General features: G+C 39.5%; 1 protein-coding gene across 3 annotated transcripts in view; it reads right to left on the bottom strand.

Annotated features, from left to right (window-relative positions):
- Nucleotides 1–16,870, bottom strand: part of SLC16A1 (solute carrier family 16 member 1) — a 45,526-nt gene extending 28,656 nt beyond the window's left edge. For all 3 annotated transcript variants that reach the window (XM_029946624.1, XM_029946625.1, XM_029946622.1), the window contains exon 1: nt 16,683–16,870. The gene's annotated coding sequence lies outside the window, so the exon portion shown is untranslated. The remainder of the gene's footprint in view (nt 1–16,682) is intronic.
- Nucleotides 16,871–17,010: the final 140 nt, after the last annotated feature.

The following is a 17,010-nucleotide window of genomic DNA, read 5'->3' as shown; positions in this document are numbered from 1 at the left end:
CACAAAAAAAAAAGTTCTTTGGCTTATTAAGGTATTCCCTTGTCAACCCCATCACAATGTTTAGTCTCAAATCCCATATGTAGCCTTGGAGAGTATTTTCTACCCAAACTGGGAAATTTGGTTCTAAGTTTTTCCCAACAGAAAGCTCACAATACATACTTGTTGGAAGTCAGAGCACCATGAAACAGATTAAACCTAACATTTGTAACTGTTCTCATTTCTACTGTGATCTAGAAAAGGGTTGCTGTTTCAAGTAAATGTATCATGTGCCAAAAGACATGTGATGAAATGGAGGGTGTTTGTTAGATCTAAGGGCCCTTTCACCACCAAAAATGAGACTGAAAGGGGTTATGAGAAGTCAAGGGGCAAGGTTTTTTCCAACATAAACAACTAATACCCTTAATTTCCAGCTTTTCTGCCATCTCCCTGACCACTGTCGTTATGTACAGATTGTTCAAGCATTAACACTTTTCTATCTTATGAATGACAGCTTTCCATGAAGGATCTTCTTGAAATATTAGTCAACTACCATATGCTCAGCTGAGCAAAGCCACAAGGCTAAAGTTTTTTGAAAAGGAGAAAAAATACAAATTTGTCAGTAACACAGAGATATGTGGACATAAAGACCATCACTGAAAAAGGTTTCCAGAGAATGGAATTTAGTGCCACCACTGAATGACAGGCATCATAAATACTCCTTGCTTGTTTCGTGAAATGGGTTTAAGTTTTCTACAGGGCTTCCCGACAATCAACATATTACCTTTTATATCAATATATCTATATAGCAACAGTTAGAGCTACTTTTGCTGTACCATCAAAAAAGCCAGGTAAGCAATTCAATGAATGACAAACATGATATATTGTGGCTATTTACAAATTCCACTAAACTGCATAAGAAACTACAGAACACCCAAGACTTAATAGTGAGTGAAAATCAATTCTTGCTTATTTCTGCTTGACTGGACCTACAGTGATACACTTCAAATTAATTTATCTTGACTTTGTTTAATGCTCTACAACAGCCCTATGATGTTGTTATAGCAACCTGAATTTTTTAAATGTCAATCCTAATTTGTTATAGCTGTTTTAAAAGAGAGGATAAAAGTTTCATAAGTACAAGGAACTGATGCAGCTGATCATATCTGCAAATGAATATGCAAACTTAAAGGTAGTGAATATACATATATGTACATCTGTGTATGTTTGTGTATGTATTCATATCTACTTATTGAATTTGCTCTGTTAATCTCAGCTAATGTCATACACAATTAATCCAAATCTATACCACTCTCAATTCTCCTTGTAAGACAATGATTTCTGGCATCTATTCAACCAAATAAGCATAATATTATGCAAGTGTATGGGGGAGGAAGTATGGTCCCTGTAATGAGTAGAAACTCTGAATCTGGGTTCTGGTTTCCCTGTTGAGGGTTAATTTTAGTATTTTATTTTTCTCTTCTCTCCATACCAGGCAATTTCTTTCCAAAGCAATTGATTTGTAGACTCACAGATTAGGTAATATTCGTATTTATTAATATGCATTTTATTTTTTAAAGTTTATTTATTTATTTGGAAACTAAGAGACTGGGGTGGAGGGGCAGAGAGAGAGAGGAAGAATCTCAAGCAGGCTCCTCACCGTCAGTGTAGAGCTTGACACTAGGCTCAGGCTCACAAAACTGTGACATCATGACTCTTGGAATCAAGAGTCAGACTCTCAACTGACTGAACCACCCAGGCGCCCCAATTAATCTGCAGTTTAAACTGAGAACAAGATAATATAATAAACAAAAAAATAAATAAATAAACTGAGAACAAGAGGGGCACCTGGGTTGCTCAGTCAGTTAAGCATCCGACTTCAGCTCAGGTCATGATCTCGTGGTTCATGGGTTCAAGCCCCGTGTCAGGCTCTGTGCTGACAGCTAGCTCAGAGCCTGGAACCTGTCTTCAGATTCTGTGTCACCCTCTCTCTGACCCTCCCCTGCTCACGCTGTCTCTCTATCTCTCTGTCTCTGTCTCTCTCTCTCAAAAAACAAAAACAAAAACAAAAAACCTGAGAACAAGAGTTTTCAAAATAAAAGAGAAACTACTTACTTTTAATGTCTGATTTGCCAACTATAAGCATAATCAATGCCAATAAAAAGATTTCTCCCTTTAATAGTTAAAAAAAAATTTAAGTTTATTTTGAGTCTGTATGTGTGTGTGAGAGAGAGCGAGCGAGTGAGCGGGCGAACAAGAGCGCACAAGCAGGGGACAAGCAGAGAGGAGAGACAGAATCCCATGCCATCAGTGCAGAGCCTGATGTGGGGCTTGAACTCACTGTGAGGTAATGACCTGAGCCAAGATCAGGAGTTGGATGCTTCACTGACAAGCGCCACCCAGGCACCCCTCTCCCTTTAATAATTTAATATGAAACTCAAGACCTCATGAAAAACTGTGAAATTTTAAAAATACTATAAAAAGGTATCAAGAAACTAGCAACTATTTCTACTCCAGCTGATAATAGCAAAATATGACAACAGATAAAACAGCACTAAGACCCAACTTAGCATCTTGTACTACTAGGGTTATGGCTCCCAATTCTAAAACCAAGTAGATTTCTAAGGGGAAATAGCATGAAAAACATAAATCTCTAGTTTAACATTGCTCCTAGTGAATTAGTATTTCAAAAAGAAAAAAAAAGTGAAGCCTGTTAGCTATTAAATACTACCCAGGATGGAAAGTAACAGTCTTACAACAAAAGAAATAGAAAGATGGGTGTTGTCAGTGCACAGCTTGCTTGGGATGCTCTCTCTCTCTGCTCCTCCCTCTACATGCACGTGCATGTGCGCATGCTCTCTCTCTCTCTCAAAATAAACTTAAAAAAAATAAAAATAAAAATAAATGGAAAGATAGCCCATGCTCATGGATTGGAAGAACAAATACTGTTAAAACATTTATACTACCCAAAGCAATCGATACCTTTAATGCAATTCCTATCAAAATACCAATAGCATTTTTCACAAAACTAGATCAATCCGAAATTTGTATGAAACCACAATTAGCCAAAGCAATTCTGAAAAAGCAAAGCAAAGCTGAACGCGTCAGCATTCCAGATTTCAAGTTATATCACAAAGCTGTAGTAATCCAAACAGTATAGTACTGGCACAAATACAGACACATAGATCAATGGAATAGAATAAAAGCCCAGAAAGAAACCCACAATTACATGGTCAAATAATCTCCAACTATGGTGTAACTTTCTTTATGAACACTACGATCCCAAAGAACAAGGGTTAGTCTTTATTAGTGCAATAAAGAAAGGGGCATACAATAATAAAGATTCATACAAAGGCAGGATTTTACAGTCCTGAGACCCAAAGATGATCAATTATCAATGTCCTAAATTTTATGAATGTTTTTGCAATTCAGATTTAAAAAAAAATTTTAAGTGTATTTATTCTGAGGCAGGGGGGAAAGTGCGCATGGGGGAGGAGCAGAGAGAGAGGGAAAGAGAGAATCCCAAGCAGTCTCCACACTGTCAGTACACAGCCTGAAGCGGGGTTAAACCCATCAACTGTGAGATCACAACCTGAGCTGAAATCAAGAGTTGTATGTTCAACCAACTGAGCCACCCAGGTGCCCCTGCAGATTTTTAAAGCTACACATAATAGTTGTATAATCATTTAAAAAAATTATTATCAGGATACACACCAAACTTTTTTGCCATTCATTTAATAAAATTTGAGTGCTTGCAGCAAAAGCTGTAAACTAAACAGACATGGTCCCTGCCTTCATGGAGTTTAGATTACAGGGAAGAAAGGGGAAAAAAAGGTAAATTAGGTGACCTCAATAAATATGCTCTGACAAATGTATCTGAAGCTTTACACTGGTTGGAGGTTATAAGGAGTAGATAATAATGCTCTTGTCATATACCTGTGTTGTCTTGATTTGTTCCAGTGAACATATTTTACTTTATAATAAAAAACACAAAGTAGCTAAGTTTTAAAAGATGACATGTTATACTCATTCTGGAAAAAATTAAAGGATATACATATGTAAATTTTTTAAATGTTTATTTTTGAGAGACATGGAGAAACAGAGTACAAGCTGGGGAAGGGTAGAGAGAGAGGGAGACATAGAACCCAAAGCAGGCTCTGTGTTGTCAGCACAGAGCCTGACATGAGGCTTGAACTCACCACCCATGAGATCATGACCTGAGCAGAAGTCAGATGCTTAACTGAATGAGCCACCCAGGCATCCCTAGGACATACATAATATAAATTGAAAATAAAATATCCCTGCTATCATCCTATCAGGTATTCTACATATTGATGAAAATTCTCTTAAATTTCTTTCTAGGATAGCATGCATAAACATATTTGTGATATAAACATGGGATTGTGTTTTATGCTGCTTTATAGTCTGCTTTTTCCATTCACTATCAGAAACATCATTGGATATGTACCCAGATCAATAGTATTATTTCTGAGTAGTGGTCTTCTACTTTATGGTAGGATTTATTTTAAGATAATAACCACCATCTTTGTTTTTTCTATATTTAAAGTTCATGGATTATTTAACACAGATGAATTTTAAAAAATAGGTAACCCTGCAATATAACAGGCCTGGGGTGGTTACTTAAGGCTCAGCATTAATTAAGATTTCTGAGCCAAAGTTGGACAACTAGTTAAACAAAGTGGCAAACTCAATTTTACTTTTCACTGCAAACTCCTAACTTTAGAGAACGTTCCCAGCTTCACTGTGGTTAGCCACCTAGGCTACCTCTCAAAGTCACACCACAGAGAAAGTCACATTCAGAGAAGCTGAAGTTATATAGGTCTGTAATATATATTAGAAAACAATAGTACAATTAACTAAGACAAAATCCATGAGATCAAGTTAGTTTAGTTCTCTTCAGTGGGGTTCACTTGTAGGGATAAGGAGTCAGATAAGGGTGTCCAGAAATTAGTAAATAACTTCTATGGATATTTCAAAGCTTTAAGAGAAGTTAGTAGAACCAATTCTTATTACATCAGTCATGATTAAAATGAATACTTACAAGTTTCCTTTTTTTTGATACAGTTATATCATTAGCACTTCTCACACTTATTAACAAAGATTGAGGCTTTTAGTCTCATAAACCAGAGAGGAACGAAGGAAAGGGAAAAGGAAGAGATAATTCTGGTAATGCTACTGTGTAAGAGTTGGAAGGAGAGGAAGGAAAGGTAGTGGACTCTTAAAGTATATATTTACAACTCATGATAGAATCATGCTTCAGATAATCTCAGCTGTGAAAGAGCAATGAAGGAAAGAGAAAATCAGCTGGGGGCACCTGGGTGGCTCTGTCAGTTGAGCTCAGGTCATGATCTCACTGTTCAGTTAGTGAGTTCAAGCCCCACATCAGGCTTGCTGCTGTCAGCCTGTCAGTGTAGAGCCTGCTTTAGATCCTCTGCCCCTCTCTCTCTGCCCCTCCCCCACACGCACTCTCTCAAAAATAAACAAATGTTAAAAAAGAAAGAAAATCAACCATATGATTCCCCAGGGAGAAAAGGACAACAGGCCATCAAGAGGCACCATTGCTTTAAGACACCTTAATCTTAAAGACCAAATCAGAAACAAAGGCAAGAAGATAGTATCATTTTGTTCCATATCACATAGTGAGGTGATAAAAACATTTAGTAACTTGTACAAATGAAATTAATTTTCACTTACTGACAATTTCCATAATTCTAATTTTATCTAATACTAAAAATCTACTGTAGCCCACCAATATCCTTACTGTTTTTCTGAATACACCTTGCCACACGAAGTGAATTTCCTCCATGATATCTTAGTGCTTCTTGGGTAGCATTCTGATAACTCTAAGACACTAAACTATATGTCTATTTCTTTCTTGATAAATAATTATTTCCCTAATGACTTTAGGTGTGTGCTTGTAGATCATGAATTAAGGACAGAGGCCATTTTTCCTACTTTAAAAAATTTAACCTCCTCTCGCCGCCATAAGTTAGCATTAGGGGAACTTCAAGGACTTCTCCTGTTTTTGAGAAGTAGAGAAAAATATGAAACGAAGAAAAATCCTCCAGTGATGTGATGTTATGCTTTTGGGACTTAGTGCCCTCTACAAAGAGGTAGAAAAGGGTTTTTGTCTGTTTTTAAATAAAGGACAAAAAATTACTGAACACAACTTTTGTCACATAGAATTTACCTAACCAGGTGTATCTGGATGGCTCAGTCAGTTAAGCATCTGACTCTTGATTTCAGCCCAGGTCATGATCTCAGTTTGTGGGCTCGAGCCCCATGTCGGGCTCCACACTGACAAGTGCATGGCCTGCTTGAGATTCTCTCTCTCTCTAACCCTTCCCTGTTCACGCTCTCTTTCAAAATAAATAAACTTAACGACAACAACAACAAAAAAAACTTATCTAATCAGTATCACTTTCTGAGTTATTATAACAGCAGATCTTGCCTTCTTTAATGCTTCATTTTTTACTGCTTCTCAGACTGAAAAATTGGTTATTTTCCATGTTGAGGCCAAGTCCTGTTCCTTTTCACATGCTAATTTATTTCTTGCTTGGGCAAAAGTTTCCATATATAGACCCATTTCACATGATATAAAACAAAGAATGTGAGTAGTAGCAAAGAAGGGGGAGTTGGAGGCTATAACCTTCAATGGCGTGTTCTGCTTGGTAGAATTCCAGATTATATTCTGGAACACCTGTCTATATTGTTTTCTTCAGCAATCCAAAAATATATTCACCAAATCAAGACCTAAGTGGGATTTCAACTTCTTAGTATAAGACCTACCTTGTTCCAGAATTTGAAAAAAAATTACAAATACATATGCTGTCAGATTGTGTCATTTATATCACTTTGAATGTAACAGGTGATATTTCTGCTAGAATCTATTTCACTTCCAGTATTCTGAAGCTTAATGGGGAGCATAAGCGGATTATAATTCATTAAACAGTAAACAAAGAAACCTTTTCCTTTTCTTGCAAAAAGCATATGTGAATTCCTCACTGGCATAAATAATTCACACTATACTTAATTTCACATAAAGATATCTTAAGTTTTGAGGACTAGAAACAACATAGTAGTATACTAACACTTCATTTCAAAGTTTTATTTTCATTCTAAATGTTCTCAAACCACATTTTATTTTTTTAAAGTTTATCCATTTATTTTGAGAGAGACAGCATGAGTGGGGGAGCGGCAGAGACACAGCAGGCAAGAGAGAGGGTTCCAAGTAAGCTCTGAGCTACCAGCGCAGAGACCAGCCTGGGGCTTCAACCCACAGAACTGTAAGATCACCTGAGCCAAAACCAAGAGTCGGATGCCCAACTGACTGAGCCACACAGGTACTTCTCAAATCACATTTTAAAATACATATTCTTTCATCCCTTTTAGTAATTTCTTGTACACATAGTGGTTATTTAATAAACATGTCTTGAATGAGTTTGAACATTATTATGCTACACTTGACCCTCATTATCTCAAAAAACTAAGTTGTTTTGTTTTCTTGTTTGTTTTATCAATAACAGACAAACCATAGAAGAGTATTAAAATTGAATATTGTTTGTATGGAATTAAATCATTACCATTCTCAAGTGTGTATTTGCAAAACTTTTTTAGAAGATATTCACAGACACTAAAGATGTAGCAGTCAGCATTATTATCTCAAAATATACTACAGTTAAACTGAAATAGCCTTTAAAAAAAATTTTTTTTAGGGGCGCCTGAGTGGCTCAGTTGGTTAAGCGTCCGGCTTCAGCTCAGGTCATGATCTTATAGTTCGTGGGTTTGAACCCCATGTCGGCTCTGTGCTGACAGCTAGCTCAGAGTCTGGAGCCTGCTTCAGATTCTGTATCTCCCTCTCTCTCGGACCCTCCCCTACTCGCACTGCCTCTCTCTATCAAAAATAAAAAAATAAATAAGTAAATAAATAAAAAAAGAAAGGTATCTTCATTAAAAAAATTTTTTTAATGTTTTATTTTTGATACAGAGAGAGACAGAGCATGGGGGGGGGGGGCAGAGAGAGGAGGAGACACAAAACTGGAAGCAGGCTCCAGGCTCTGAGCTGTCAGCACAGAGCCCAATGCAGGGCTCGAACCCACGAACGTGAGATCTGACCTGAGCCAAAGTCAAAGGCTTAACCGACTGAGCCACCCAGGCACCCCTGAAATAGCCTTTCTAATTGCTGACATTATAAATCTTAGACTATATTGTCTTTAAGATAATTATCACTTCCAGGGTGCCTGGGTGGCTCAGTTGGGTTGGGTGTCTGAGTCTTGTTTTGGGTTCAGGTCATGAAATCACAGTTTGTGAGATCAAGCCCAGGGTCAGGATCCGTGCTGAGAGCATGGAGCCTACTTAGGAATTTCTCTCCCTCTTTCTATGTCCCTCCCCCATGTGCACTCTCTCTCTCTCAAAGTAAACAAATTAAAAAAAAGATAATTGTTAAGTTCCTTTACTAAACATATACAATTTTCTTTTATTTATTTATTTTTGAGAGACAGAGAGAGAGAGCGTGAGCAGGGTAGGGTCAGAGAGAGACACACACACACAGAATCTGAAGCAGGCTCCAGGCTCTGAGCTGTCAGCACAGAGCCTGACGCAGGGCTTGAACCCACAAACCATGAGATCATGACCTGAGCCGAAGCCGGATGCTCAACCAACTGAGCCACCCAGGTGCCCCTAAACATACACAACTTTCAAATTAATGTTTTATTTTCCTAGAAGCCACAGTAATTGTTAAACTATTCTTTTTCCCTCTACTAACTCCATCAGGTAGTTTTCTAGGTAACAGAGTAAATACAAATAACGTTACACAATCATAACAGACTGAAGTAAGGATATGTATTTCTAATCTACAGAGCAAGTATTTCAAACATGACTTCCACTACCTCTTTAGGGATTCACTTAGTTGAGCAAAATAAAAAACCCTGCATCTACTAGGGCAAGCTTATGAAGATAAGATTTGAAGCAATTTGAAGCACCTTTGCTGATATATCCAAAACAGGGCAAGAAAATCCCAAGTCAATGAAGACACTCCCTATTCTATTAACTTACAGCATTTTTTTTTAAAGTAGGCTCTGAGCCCAACGTGGAGCCCAACATGGACTGATATCAAGACCTGAGCTTAGATCAAGACACTTAACCAACTGAGCCACCCTGTTACCCCTGACTTATGGCATTGAAAACAGAATTTTGGGGGTACCTGACTGGCTCAGTTCATGGAGTGTGTGATTCTTGGTCTCAAGGTCATGAGTTCATGCCCCATATTGGGCCTAGAGCTTACTTACAAACATTTTTAAAAATTAAAAACAAAATTTTAAAAACCCACAGAATTTCAGATACAGTAATTTTAAGTTCTATAAACATATACTTCCTGAATACAAAGGAAAATTATTCTGCTCATATTTGTGGAAATCATCTTACTAGCCCTTATCATACATAAGCATTTTGTTCCCTATCATTTGTAAGATCAAAATTTATGATGATTTAGTACATAGAAGTCAATGGCCAAATAATTTACATAAACTTGTGACATCATGATTTGTATGCTATATTCCATCACAGGTTCTGGATAACCATTCTATCGGAACAGACATGCAGGAGTATAAACAAGAGTCCTTAAGCTCTTTGGTGCCATAGATTCCTTTGACAGTTTGGTAAAAACTGTCATTATTGTTAGAATCATGTTTTTAAATGCATAAAATACAAATGTATAATTGTCAAAATAATTTTTAATTGATATGTGCTTTTAAAAATAACAAATTAAGAGGGGCATCTGGGTGGCTCAGTCGGTTAAGCATCCAACTTCAGCTCAGGTCATGATCTCACAGTTTATGGGTTTGAGCCCCATGTCGGGCTTTGTGCTGACAGCTCAGAGCTTGAACCCTGCTTGGGATTCTGTATCTTCCCTTCTCTCTGCCCCTCCCCTGCTCATGCAGTGTCTCTGTTTCCCAATAATAAATAAATGTTAAAAAAAATTGTTTTAAGTAAAAAATTAGATTAAAATCTAGTAGGTCTAATAATCATGGTAATTTTGAAGTAACCGAGTTTAAACAATTTTAAGATGGCTATACCATATTATGATGTGAAAATATGTCATTTCTATTGGTGACAGTCACAGGTACTACTAAAACTACTATGGCTTGTTGCCTACACTCATAGTTGAAATAAATCTAAATTTTACTTAGAAGCTAATGAAAAGATAGAATTTTTTTCTTCAACCATATTCAGAGACTATCTGAATTCCATTCACCAGAGAGGACCAATCTGCAAATTCCAGGGTACAAACCCCTGTTATGGGAACAGAAGAGAAAGTTAATAGTAAAAGCTTTAAGTCTCAAAGCTATTCAAGGCAAACTTACAAAAGCCCTGGTATAAGTATGTTTATCATGATGAGCACGGAGTAATGTACAGAATTGTTTAATCACCATATTGTACACCTGAAACTAATGTAACACTATATTAACTATATTGGAATTAAAATAAAAAATTTAATTAAAAAGAAGTCCTATTACTATCCAAAATAGTAACAGACTAGAGCAGTTTTACCAGGCTTTCATTTACTCAATAACCTTTCGTAATTTATATAGGAAGAGCAAAATCAAAGAGAAAAGAAGTATTCTTAAAAAAATTTTTTTAGTGTTTACTTTTGAGAGCAGGGTGGTGGGGGGGCGGTTAGAGGGGCAGAGAGAGGGGGACACAGAATCCGAAGCAGGCTCCAGGCTTCTGTCAGCAAAGAGCCCAATGCAGGGCTTGAACTCATTAATTATGAGATCATGACCTGAGCCGAAGTACCAACTGAGCCACTCAGATGCCTCTTTCTTTTTCTTTTTAAATGTTTATTTATTTTGAGAAAGAGAGAGCACAGGGGATGGGCAGAGAGAGAGACACACACACACACACACACACACACACACACAAACACACAATCCCAAGCAGGTCCACGGTGTCAGCATAAGAGCCCAATAATGGGGCTCGAGTTCACAACCTGTAAGCTCCTGACCTGAACTGATATCCAGAGTCGGATGCCTACCCAATGAGCCACCGAAGAGCCCCAGGAAAAAATACTTTTCATCCAATGATCAAAAATGCAGCTTACAATGCTTGTACATTTTGAGGAATTTCCCCTTTGTATGAAGGCTGTCATTGTAATTAAATTAAATTCAACAATATTATGAGCTGTGATTAGCAACAGAGTGTAGACAAACAGCACAGGTGGATCCTACTACTTCTGCATAAATTGTCAGTGGTACTCCTAAATAGCTCAGCCCTTTTACAGCCAGTCTCACTGATGATGGTAGGTGTGAACTTATGCTGTCATTGTGTGTGCTGCGACCTTAGAAGAGAAATCACCATTTCCTTAAGATCGTTATTGCTAGTTTATCACTTCTTTATAGGACACAAGGGTTCAAATATATCACCTATACTAATCTTGGCATAAAGATCCATTATAAAACGGATCCCATGACCAGGAAGAGAAAACAAAATTACAGGGAAAAAAAGCTTGGAGAAAAATTTCAGTTTGTCAGTGCAAGTTAAAGGAAGAGTAACATACAACTAAAGAAGGGTACTTTGGAGTTATATACTGTAGAAGACTTAAATCTATATAGGCAAATACTAAGTTTAGTAGGCCAGTGGTACCAGAAAGCCATGAGAAGGTTTTAATTAGAGAGATGACATGATCAGAACTGGTAGCACGCTATAGAACAGATTAGGGAAGGGGGATGGCAATGACAGAGTACAAGGCCATGCGTCGAATCATGGCAGCAGCTTTAACTAGGCAGTAATAATAAAAATGAAAAGTAGGGTAAGGGAAGAGAATGGATACAAGAGGGAACAAAAGAAAGAAGGTTTGGCACTTAATTGTACTTGGTAGGGCAGGGGACCTACTAGAGAAGTATTAAGATGACTCAGAAGTTTTAGGCTTGACTACTTGAAAGAATGGTAATCAGAAGAAAAGACTAGATTGGGGTGGGGTGGGGGGATGAAGGGATATTGAGAATAGGCAAAGATAATGAACTTTAAGCAACATTTTAAGTTTGAAATGCTCAAGAATTAGAATAGCAGATCACTGATAAGAGTAATCAATCTCTGTCCTCAAGGAATTTAAAATCTGTAATGTGGTTACAGCTAGAGATTTAGATTTGACAGTGATTCTACCAGAAATTCCCCAAAAGCTATGGGAGCAGATAAGCTCTTCAAAGAAATAGCAGAGAAGACCAAAAGAAACCCTGTGTAAAAACAGAAATTCTAAATATTCCAATACTAAAAACCACTTGAAATATTAATATCAAGTGCTAAAAACATTTTAACAAAATACTGGCTTTTAAAAAGGGATATACCTTGATACATTCAAATACACCTCCCCAAAAAGATAGTGTCTCAATCACATAGAATATTGTATTAAAACAGAAACTTCCCACTAAAACTGGAGGAGGGGAGGCAGGGAAGCCCTACTTCTCTTTATAGAGGTATTCTAGCATTTACAAATCACTAATGAAAAAATAGAACCATGCCATTAATATAGCAGAAGCAGTGACAACCAAACATTGGCCTCCTGATGGAAACATATATCATTACCTACAGATTATACCTGCCCTCTCCCCTACACTGTCCCTAATCTCAGAAATCAAACCTGAACAGGGGCTCTGGGTGGCTCAGTCAATTAAGCAATTAAGCGCCTGACTTTAGCGCAGGTCAGGATCTCCTGTTTCCTTGAGTTTGAGCCCTGCATTGGGCTCTGTGCTGACACCTCAGAGCCCAGAGCCTGCTTCAGATTCTGTGTTGCCCTCTTTCTCTGCCCCTCCCCCACGCACACACACGTGGTCTCTCTCTCTCTCTCTCAAAAATAAACATTAAAAAAAAAAATCAAACCTGAACGGATTTAAGCATGCTTAAAGTTTTCAATCTAGCTACCAACTTACAGCAAATACAGGGAATCAAGAGACATGTTGAACTAGAACATATTAAAACTATTCCAGGGGTGCCTGGGTAGCTGTCGGTTAAACATTCGACTTCAGCTCAGGTCATGATCTCAGGGTTTGTGAGTTCGACTCCCTGTCAGGTTCTGTGCTGACAGCTTGGAGCCAGATTCTGTGTCTTCCTCTCTCTGCTCCTCCCCTCTTGCACTCCGCCCCTCTCTCAAAAATAAGCATTAAAAATAAAAACATTTTTTTTTTTAACTTTTCCAGAGGGACAGATTCAACTAAATCTAGAATGAGGAAAACTTCAAGAAAAATAACCTGGTTCCTTCAGCAAATAAATTAGAAGGAAAATGAGAATAATTAATAAAATAAATTAGAAGGAAAATGAGAATAATAAAAAACAATTTAATTATTTAAAAACAATTTAGAGGGACACCTGGCTGGCTCAGACTATACAGAATGCGACTCTTGATCTCGGGGTCATGAGTTCAAGCCCCATGTTAGGAAAAGAGCTTACTTAAGGAAAAAAAAAAAAAACAACTAAGAAAATTTGAATTTTCTGGTTATTTAGTGATGTTCAGTTTTACAGGTGAGATAATTGTATGTGGTTATGATTTTCTGGAGTTGTATCAGAGTACACTGAAATATTTACAAATGAAATAATTGTATATCTAGGATTTGCTTCACAATAACCCAGTAGCAGCTGTGGGGGAGTAGGAAAGGGTATAGATGAAACAGTACTGGCTTTCAATTGTGTATAAAACTTTAATAATAAATTGTTTAGAAGGGAATAAGTAAGGAAAAAAGCATATCACTATTAACAACACCAACAGAACTAAAAAGACAGAATGGATTTGTTTTGTTTCCAACACTCAAACCTGAGCAGCCCTGGGCTAGTCTTAAATGTCTCCATTGATTAAATGGAGATAAATACCATCTAATAAATAAAATCATATTTGGTGAAGCTAGAAACCTCTGAGATACTAACTCTTCTGGCTGCCCCAGGCTCCCACACCTGGTCTGCCAGGGAATCCTGTGTGTTCCTCTAACTCTTCCATTCTCCCACTACTGCCTATCACTGTGGGCTCAGTGATTCCAACAATCTCCCTATCAGCCTGTTCTCCACATTGTATACAGAGTGATGTTCCTAAAATGAAAAATGTGATCAGGTCATCCTCAGTTCCACTTAAAACCTTTCAACTGCTTTCGATTAGCTTCAGAACAAGAAAGCTTCCTTAAATTTTTGACATAGTCCCTTCCCCAATTTCTTAAAATTTCTGATAAGGCCTTCGATTATCTGAGATTATCTACCTCTCCAACTTCCATCTCTCCTTGATCTCCCTTCTCCCTCTATGCTTTAGTTTGGATTAAATTCTTACAGGTTTTCCAGTGTATCCTGTTCTCTGACTGCAGCTTCAGTATTCATGTCTGGAATGCTCTTTCCACCATCACTTCTTGGCTCAGTTAGCTCTTTAACCTTCAAGTCTAAAAAGCTAAGTATCATCTCCTCAGAGAGGCCTACCCAGATTGCTTCTATACTAAGTTGGGTGTCTGCTCATAGCTATAGAATACACTATTTCGTTCCCTAGGAACCTCTACTTCCTCTACCAGAACACCCAATACTTGCGGTAATCACCTTTACCTATCTGTCTGCTCTCCAGTTAAACAACAAACGCCAGGAGGGATAGGGCTGGAACTAAGTCTCTCCTAGTGCCTACTAGCTAATAACAAATTGCTCAATACATAAATATTTACAACTTTCTGGTCTGTTTTTCTTATATCTAAGTCCCATCTTCTGAGTCTCCATCTGCAACAACAACAAAAGATTGGTCATGTAGGCATTTATAGGGACCTAAATCCTACCAAGGAATGCATTATAAAGTGGACTGAAAACACAATGGGAATGAAGAACATAAACTGGCGAAAAGTTACTCAAAATAATCTATCTTAGTATAGTTTATATCCATATTTCCAATACAGAAAGCTCAAGAGTGCCAATCTGATTAAATGGGAGTCAAAAGACACATTAATTCCCATCCAAACATTAACAAGTTTTCAGACCTAAGATGTCACTTGACTTCTCCAACTTCAGTTTCCTAATGTAAGAGAACCTGACTAGGTAGTGATTAAGATCTTTTCCAGGGCTAATATTATATGCATTAACATCTAAAAGATGAACACATGTAAACTATAGAAACATTATCAACTGGTTTCATCCTATGACCTTTTATTCCTTTTTTATCTGTTTATGGATGTTATAGCCTGTTACATTACCTTTACACCTATTCAGCTATAAAATTCTCACAAAATGCTCTCCAGACCATTAACTTGCATATTTAACAAGTCACTGTAGTATGATTAAAGAACAGCATTTATCTAAACCCTGAATTACTCAAGTATGTTAAACATTAAATAATACTTACCCATTACCTATATTAAAGGCTAGATGTCCTGAATTCCTGATATTTTCAATGGCAGTTTGAAGGCAAAGTTGTACTTTAGGGCGTAAGACTTGGATTTATGGGTACAATTTAAAGCCAAACTAAAAAGTTGAAGATATATGGTCTCTAATTCACTCACGGTCTGGTAACTGACAATCGAAGTTGTTTATTAATGCCTAATTCCCGGTCATCCTCTTCCAAACTCTCAGACAATTCAGAGTTCACCCTATCACGACATTCCAGTAGTTACTAAATCCACATTTGTTTCATTAGGGCACTGACGTGTACGCATTTTATTTCGAAACCGGAATAACTTTTGGAAAAAAAAAAGAAAACCTTTCAAAACCAGCTTTGGTAAGCTCTGTAAACACTCTACTGTTATCAGTGGACACCTAGGTTGTTAGCAAACGATGGAAACTCCAGTCAAGTAGAAATCCGTTTGTTTCTTGGCTGAAAATAATTACAAAGTAGTTTTGGCAACCGCGTGTCACGTCCAATAAGTCACGACAAGGAAATGAAATGTTCAAACGCACGCGGAGGGAAAAAGGATGTACTTGGAACAAAACGAGGGCATCAGACCAAGTGTAACGCTATCCTTCAGATCGCTCTCAACAGGGGCACCTTCGAGCCCAGGAGCGCGAGGGCGCTACTGGCGACTTTCTGCAGCCACAGGTTGAATGACAAAGAGCCTCCGTCAGCGCCAGTCCCGAGGCCGGCCAGCAGCACCCTTCCCTCCGCAAAGTCCACGCAAAGCCTGCAGTCACGCCTTGGCGGCGGGGACTGCGGCTCCCCCAACGACTCTCGCAAGTCACCAGGTGGGGCAAGGATTGGCTGGCCGAGAAGGTTGGGGCGGGCGTGCCACGAGTCCAAAATAACTCCCGCCCCGAGTCCCTTCCCTCGGATTAGAACGCGGCCAGGGGAGCCGGGAGGCACCACGTGAACCAGCCCCTCGTCTTCCCTTTCCCAAATCAAAAGCATCTCTTGGGAAGACTCCAGAAGGCTGGGGCAAAGCGGCTTCCCCAAGGTCACCGGCACCAAGACCCAACTCCTCGGCCAGGCCGGTAGCCGGCACCTGACCACGGGGGCCCGCAGTTCGGCGGGGCGAGGCGCTGTCCCCACCGCCTCAAGGTCTTCTTCACCAACGCCGCGCTCCGGGGCCATGCGGCGGCCCGCGGCCACGATGCCCCTGCGGGGCCACCTCCGTCCCCCGACACTCAGGTCTGCGTCCCCCCGACTCCCCAGGCTCCCTCCCACCCGCCAGGGCAGCAGGGGCACCGCGGGGTCCGCGCCTCCCGCCGCCTCCCGCCGTTACCCAACTAACCGTTATGCGCGGCTCGTGGCGCCGAGCGTGTGCCGGACACGGCTACAGCTCCGCAGGGCCCAGGGTCCAGGTCGCGTCCTTCACCAGCTGCCTCGTCCGATCGCACGGGCACACACGCGACCGGCTAGTCACGTCGCAGCTCGCCAGCACTTTGTGGGGCCCGGCCCGCGGCGGGGCTGCCTTATAACCCGCCGGGACCGGAGCATGCGCACAGGGGGCGGAGTCGGCCCTCCAGGCCGCCGCCCCCTCCCCCCTATACATACGCCCGAACCGCGACTCGCGCCTCCACAGGCTCGCAGGCGCGCGCGTCCGCCCGCCCGCGCGCGCC

Source organism: Suricata suricatta, chromosome 8 (assembly GCF_006229205.1).
Source record: "Suricata suricatta isolate VVHF042 chromosome 8, meerkat_22Aug2017_6uvM2_HiC, whole genome shotgun sequence".
Taxonomy (NCBI): domain Eukaryota; kingdom Metazoa; phylum Chordata; class Mammalia; order Carnivora; family Herpestidae; genus Suricata; species Suricata suricatta.
This window is presented reverse-complemented; position numbering and strand designations above follow the sequence as displayed.